Source organism: Otolemur garnettii, unplaced genomic scaffold, assembly GCF_000181295.1.
Source record: "Otolemur garnettii isolate 467f Iridium unplaced genomic scaffold, OtoGar3 scaffold00020, whole genome shotgun sequence".
NCBI classification, from domain to species: domain Eukaryota; kingdom Metazoa; phylum Chordata; class Mammalia; order Primates; family Galagidae; genus Otolemur; species Otolemur garnettii.
This window is the reverse complement of record NW_003852415.1, coordinates 6,970,808-6,978,732: the sequence shown is the minus strand read 5'-3', so window position 1 is coordinate 6,978,732 and position 7,925 is coordinate 6,970,808. Positions and strand designations below refer to the sequence as shown.

At 38.4% G+C, this 7,925-nt stretch overlaps 1 pseudogene; it reads left to right on the top strand.

Annotated features, from left to right (window-relative positions):
* Positions 1-338: 338 nt before the first annotated feature.
* Positions 339-539, top strand: LOC111724188 (annotated as a pseudogene).
* Positions 540-7,925: the final 7,386 nt, after the last annotated feature.

The following is a 7,925-nucleotide window of genomic DNA, read 5'->3' as shown; positions in this document are numbered from 1 at the left end:
GGGGTTCTTTTTGCTTAGGCTAGTCTTGAACTCTTGAGCTCAAGCAATCCTTCCCCCCCCCTTGGCCTCCCAGAGCTCTAGGATTACAGGAGTAAACCACCACATCTGGCCTTAATACCGTATTTTTAATAGTCTGGTGGAAGATGCTTTGTCCGCTGCCTGTGGAGCAACCAGATTCTGGTGGGCTGTCTCCGCCATGGACTGCTTAAGCCTTGCTGGTGTGGCCACAAGTCAAGTTCTCTGAACGCTAATGATAACTTGCTGAGCTTGTTAAATCATTGACTAAGGAAACTGAGCCTCAAGGTTGCACTGCTGTGATCCATTACCTTCTCCTAAAGATGCATCCTGAATTATCTCCACCTTTGCCCACTGAAGAATGCAACATCTTGATTAACTTGCTTAAGGAATGTCACAAAAATTACAACATTCTGAAATTTTTTGGTCATTGCAATGCTCTTCATCAGAAGATGAGAAAATGCTTGAAGAGAGAGTACATTAAAAAGAGGACCAAGAGCAGGGAGCATGGCAATGGGATGTGAATGAGACTTGTTAATCCTCCAGAGGAATCTGAAGAATAAATCTATATTTCTACTTCATGCCTTGGCTGAGAGAAGACTCTTTGTTGCGAGCTGAAAGAATCCTGTCTTATTTGGTCTCTAGAATCTTTGGAATGCAAAGTAACCCATGAGAAATTGAACCATGGGGAATTTGTTGGGCAGCCTTTAGTACTATCTCTCTTCTACCAACAAACCCGACTCTACCATGTTCCTTCCCTTTGTTGACAACCAGTCAACACTGGAGTAACTTATCTCCCTTCATAAAATAATTTAAGTAAAAAAAAATAATAAAAATTCCTTCAGACCTACTTTGAAAGACAGGTAGAATGAATATTCTAGCTGGAATTTTCCCAAAACAACTGAAAAAGAATGGGTATTATTTATCAAACCAAACAGGAATCGTACTTTTCTGCCATCAGAAACAATGGCCATGTTTCACTTAAAAATATAGTGAAGGTTAATCCTATGGATCTGAATATGCCACGAGGCACAGGAGTCTTTTCTTGAGAATTGGAAGAACACAGACAAGAACTGGTCCTGAATTGGTTTAGTTCCTCAATATTCTAAAATTAGGATCTAGGACAGGTTTAGCTTCAAGTAATATTTATAAAATACCTACTATAATTGTAGATCTCCAAATCCAGCTAACATATCAGTTATAGTCTGAGATCAAGTTTTCATCCTTCTGTGGAGAAATATATAACATAAAGTTCAATGTATTCAATTTAAATGTAGAGATCTACTTTTTTCTTATTAACATCTCTTCCCTTTTTATGAACTAATGGTGTTTTATAATGATATTTGGCAAAATAAACACCATTATATCTCTCTGTGTTATCTATATCAAATATACGATGCTTAAACACATGTTTGAATATGTTGCATATTTTAAATATTTTACATATAATGAGCATATACATTATTGACATAAAATTTCCATGTAATTCACAAGTCTAGAAATTATTGTGCTTTGTAGTCATCTGTGCTAGTTGCATCACAAATAATTTACTCTTATTCTTCATAACTGTTTAAGTTATTATTATCATTTTTTATTTTTACAAATAAATGAAAGCTGATAGAGGGTAAATAAATTATCTAAGGTCACACAGCTACTAGGTGACATAGTCAGGAGTTAAAAATTAAAGATTTTTTCCTTGGCTATACTGCTTCTTTATGTACAGTAGAACCTCTGTAAGTTGACCAGCCAAGGGACTGTAATAAACTAGTCTATATATAGGGGTGGTCAACATAAGGAATTTGGCCTACTGTATGGATATGTAAGTGTGGTGCGTGGCCTATGCAAATTAGGTCAACTTAAGGATGTAGTCAATGTAAGGAGGTAGTCAACTATGAAGTTTCTATTGTAATTCCTTACAAATTACTTTAAAAAACTAGTGATATCTTGAAGTCCTTTTCTTTTCTCTTCTTTTTTTTTTTACAAGTGTTAGAGATTTTATTTCATTTATTTATTTATTTATTTATTTTGCAGTTTTTGGCCGGGGCTGGGTTTGAACCAGCCACATCTGGCATATGGGGCCAGCACCCTACTCCTTGAGCCACAGGTGCTGCCCTTGAAGTCCTTTCCAATGTCATGATCCTAACCATTAAAAATAGATTTTTTTGTTATTTTATCACAAGACTAGCAGAAGCAGCAAATATGTCATTGAAATATTAACTTCTATGATATGGTTATTTTTTGTGAGGTTATTTTTGATCTGTTTTTGCAGGTGTGTGCACAGGTTTATTATACCCATTAATTCTACCACCACATTGATATCAGAAAATGGATTATGCCATTGTTCTCAGCATATATTACTCCTTTAGTTATCATAGAGACATTCTGGTGGGACTAGGGCTGCCCAGGACAGTAGAGCTCTGGTCACTTTCTCTCATGCAAAGTGGTAATCAATGTACCAGTCAGGATCAGAAGTAACGAATAACACTAATTAATATTAATATTAAATGGAAATGGTGATGAATGCCTCAAAGGAAAAGGTCTAAAGAAAATGGGCAAATGTGAAGGTGGTTCTTGGAGTTGGTGGTTCTGGGAAGTGAAACTTAATCTGAGAACATTGGGCTATGCTGAGGTCATCCAGGTGAAGACTGAGAGGAAAGGAGGATCGTGTTGGGAAAAAGCAACACCTGAGGGTTCAGGATGCAATGAGCAAGAGGAGGAATGGTTCCAGTGGAGGCTAGTGATGTGGTGTAGGATGGGAGACATTTGGAAACTTTTGTCAGTGGTCATTTTAATAATCTTGTTGCAGCATGATGGAGTCTTGGATCATGGTAGTAACAATAGAGATGGTGCAAATGAACATTCCTGAAAGCCATCTAGAAGACAAAAGCAATGCTTTGAGGTCCTGGGCACAGTAATTTGTCATCTTTCTTTATCTTTTGCATTTGGAATAAATTGAAGAGCAATCAATGTCATTCCAGGGATGCTTAATTGTGTGGCTGATTCTTTCCAAATGCCTCCTGTCCAAGTCTAGGATGTGAGACAACCTCTAAGGAGTATTTCATTCTGTTGATCTACTCTTCCAGGACTGCTACCTCATATTTGCACATCATGGGAACAGAGAGACATGGACTTTAGTCTATGCTCTGGAAGGCAATCCTGGGTTCTAAGCCAAGTGCACATCCTCTGGGAAGTAGAAAAGCAGAACACACCCACTCTTTAAAACAATAGTATATTTATTGAGATATAATTTACTTATTTTCATAGGCAAAATAATGGAATCACAAAGATGTGCTCAACATAACCCTGGAACCTGTGAATATGTTACTTTTCATTATAAAAGGAACTTTGCAGATGGTGTTAAAATCCTGAACCTTGAGACAGAGATAGTAACCTGGATGATTCAGATGGGCCTGCACTTTTCAAATGAGCTCTAAATAGAGGAAAACTTTTGATGGCTGGGTTAGAGAAAGAGATGTAACTACTGGTGAAGGGGCAGAGAAATGTGACTTTGCTGGCTCTGAAGATGGATAGGAACATACCATACAATCGACCTGTTTAACAGGAAAAAGTTAGTGTTCTTTAGCATAATCACATATGCTGTAATTATGTGTACAAATAGGTCTGCCTGTTCCACATATTTCATAGAAATGTCTACAACATACGATCTTTTGTGATCGAATTCTTTCATGTAATGTTTCTGAGGGTCATCTGCATTGTAGCATGTATTAGTGCTTCTTTGTGGATTGCTGAATACAATTTTATTATATAAATGTACCACATTTTTCTTATTCATCCATCAACTTATGGACATTTGTGTGGCTATCCACTTTTGGGCTATCCAGAATGATGTTGCTATGAACATTGAAATGAATTAGCACACAAGATTTGCACGAACGTGAGCTTTTATTTCTCTTGGACATGCACCCACAGTGGGGTTTCTGGATCCTTTTTTATTTTTTTGCAGTTTTTGGCGGGGACTGGGTTTGAACCCGCCACCTCTAGCATAGGGGGCCGGCGCCCTACTCCTTTGAGCCATAGGTGCTGCCCGGGTTTCTGAATCCTTTGGTAACTCTGTGTTTAACATTTAGAGGCGTTACCAGATCGTTTTCCAAAGTGTCTGCATGCTTTCACATTTCTACCAGGGCTCTAATAATTCCACATTCTCATCAACACTTAATATCCTTTTTTATTATGATCCTCCTAAAGAGTGTGAAGTGGTATTTCATTTCAACTTCGCATTTCTCCCATGACTAATCATGCTGAGCATCTTTTCATGTTCTTGTTGGGTATTTCTATACTTTATCTAGAGAACTATTTAGATCCCTAGCTCATTTTTATTTATTTATTCGTTTCTTTTTAATTGTTGAGGATTCATTGAGGGTGCACAGAACCAGGTTACATTGATCTAGCTCATTTTAAAATTAGGTTATGTATCTTACTCTTGTTGAGTTACAAGAAATTCTTTTTATATATTATAGATAAAATTTTCTTATAAATATGATTTGCAAATGTATTCTTCCATTCTGTGGGCTGCCTTTTCACTTCCCAGATTGCCCTTTGAAGTATGCAAGGTTTTTAATTTTGTCTAAGTCCCATATGTCAAATTTTCCTTTCATTTCTCATGCTTTTGTTTTTTTACTTATCCTCTCCCAGAATGAAGTTTTCTTTTTTAAAAAATTCTTTTTTTTATTAGCATATTAGCATTTCTAATGTTTGGAGTCATAGTTAAGCCAAGACCATAAAGGTTTACTCCTATGAATGTTTAAGAGTTTTATAGTTTCTTTCTAGTACCTATTAAGAATTTTAAATCTATTACACTGATGTCTTTGATCCACTTTGAGTTAATTTTTATATGTGATGTGAAGTAGGGTTGTCTGCATGTGAATATCCAGTTGTCCCAGAACCATTGGTCAAAAGAACTTTTCTTTCCCACATTGGATTGTCTTAGCACCTTTGCTGTAAATCAATTGAGCATAATGGAAGGTTGCATTTCTGGATTCTTGGTTCTATTCCATTGATCTGTGTGTTTTTCGTTGTGCCAGTACCACACCATCTTGATTACTCTTGCTTTTTAACAGGATTTAAAATTGGAGAATGAGAGTCTTACAATTTCCAGCTTTAGAACTATAAATTCTGCCCTGCCTTGCCCTTTTTTTGATAGTCTCAAGCTGTCGCCCTGGGTAGAGTGCCCTGGAGTCATCGTAGCTCAAAGCAACCTCTAATTCTTGGGCTCAAGCAATCCTCTTGCCTTGGTTTCTCTACTTTTACTAGAGACAGGGATCTCACTCTTGCTTAGGCTGGTCTTGAACTTGTAAGCTCAAGCTATCCACGTGCCTCAGTCCCCAGAGTGTGAGGATTACAGGTATGAGTCACTGTGCCTGGCCAAATTCTACTTTTTTCTTTCTCAAGATTGTTTTTGTTATTCTACCTCCTTTGCATTTCCATATTAAGTTTTGTGTCCGTTTGTCAATTTCTGTAAAGAAACCTTGGATTTTCAAAAGGTTTGTGGTGAATCTCTAGATCATTTTTTGCCATATTTAGCAATATTCTGTTATCTGATCTGCGAGTGTGAGGTGTCCTTTTGCTTTATTTGGAACTTTCTTAATTTCTTTCAGCAGTGTTTTATAAATGACAATGAATACATTTTGCACTTTTTGGGTTAAGTTTATTACTATGTGTTTTAGAATGCACCCATTGTTGGAGTATGAACACAGAATGGCTTTGATCTCTCTGAAAAAATATTCCCAGGCAGGTGTGGTGGCTTATGTCTGTAATCCTAGCACTCTGGGAGGCCAAGGCGTGTGGATCATTAAACTCAGGAGTTCGAGACCATCCTGAGGGAAAGTAAGACCTTGTCTCTCCTAAAAATAGAAAGAAAGAAAAAGAACACTGGCTGGGCATTGAGGCAAGCGCCTATAGTCCCAGCTACTCAGGAGACTGAGGCAAGAGGATTGTTTGACCCCAGAAGTTTGAGGTTGCTGTGAGCTATGATGATACCATGGCAGAGTGACAGAGCAAGACTCTGTCTCAAAAGAAAATAAATAAAAATAATAAAAGGAACTTCCCAACAATTTATTTTTTCTCTCCTGAGGAGAAGAAAAGAGGAGGATGGAGTGAGAAGGGATGAACGTGAACTAGAAGTGTTATTTCAACATTACTTTTAGGCAACATGAGCAGCGGGAAATAGAGATGCTCAGAGAGAACCTAATGGTTGGTTAACGGGGCAGTTAGAGGAGAAGAAAAAGTGTTAAGGATAATTCCCCAGTTTTACGTGAACACCTGAATATGTGGTAGTGCTTTTAGATGAATGGCACCTAAGAGAAACATCTGGGGGAACAGAATGAGATGAGTCTGGCAAGCTGGGTTGAAGGTGCCTTGGAAATATGTGAGTAGAGATGAAGGTGTAGTTGAAAGCACAGCTGTGGACCTCAGAAGACTAGCAGCAAAGTTAAATTGGATTCATTAGCGTATTACTGGTGAATGATGCTGTGCGTAAGACTTGAAATCATCTGGGGAAAGTTTATAATTTGACATGGAAAGAAAACCTTCCACTAAATTTTGGAAAAGTCCATATGCTGTTGGTCAGGTAAAGCAGAATGAGTTGGGACGTTGGGGAGAGGTCTGAGATAGGAGCAAACTGGGAGACTGAAGTTTCCTGGAATCCAGAATAGAGAATGTTTCAAGCAGGAAGGAGTATGTCAAATAGCACGAAGTCAGGTAAGCAGAGACAGACCAATTAAATAGGATGACATTAAAGGTCAGTGGTGACGGTGGAATGAGCTGTTTCAGGGGATTTGTGGTTGTGTGAGGGCAACGTTAGGAAGAGGCGATAAAACAGACAAGGACCAATGTATCCATAACTGGGGAAAAAAGAGAGGGAGGGGGCTAATGAGAGAAAGAGAATTGAAGGAGTATTTTTTTTTTTCCTTTTTAGAAGAGAAACTTGATAATGATTAAATGTTGATGGCAAGGAGGCCACAAAGAGAAAACGGTTGAAGACAAAACAATGAGAGGGGACAATCCATAGGATTAGGTTCTTAAGGAGGCAGGACGGTTAGATGACCTATAGTAAGAATCTGCGGAGGCATTTTCCACTCAAGTAGGCCATCTATTTCACCAAGTGGAAGGATTCTGCAGGTGTTAATGCACCTGTCTTTGCAGGGTCACTACTGGGAAAGCTTCGGTTTTCTCTGTGAAGTAGAATGATGAGATCATTGACCAAACAAGAATTAGGTAGATAAGGGAGGTAGGAGATTTAAGGAGGGTACAGAGATGAGCATACTCCTTCTGATGAATTGAAAAGTGAGTCAATAAGAGACATCACAAGTATTGCTGGATGGTATTAAAGGCTGTTTCTCTGTGTGTGTGGGTGTGTGGGGGCAGGCATTACCAAAGGATGGACAGGGAAGAGATGTAATGAATTCTATCTACCTGCAGATGAGTGAGACAATAAACTTAATGGAAAGAGGTCCGCTGGCTTGTAAGAAAAGAATAAAATCAGTAAAATCATCTGATTTTACCATACAGGTATTTTAGGAGAACTTGATGCCCAACCGCCAAATGTTCTCATCTTTATTTTCCCACAAAGCCCGACCATGTTTTCAGTTTTGTTCTCCTATAAAAAATCAGGGACAGTTTCATAGAACGAGGATTCATACCTTGGTTTTGTCCTCTAGCTGCCTGGCGCTAATAGCCTGGTGTATTTTCATACTGTCATATGACTGGTAACTACAATTCAGAACAAGACTCCAGACAGGAATGTGTGCCATCCAGCGAGAAAAGGTCATTGCACTAATGCTCAGCTGGACAGGAGGGGGACAGACTCAACTGACAGGGCTAATTTTGTCCTGTTGGTATGCAGGCACACGTGGCAAGTTGGTGGTACCCAACTTCTTTAAGATAAGAGCCTG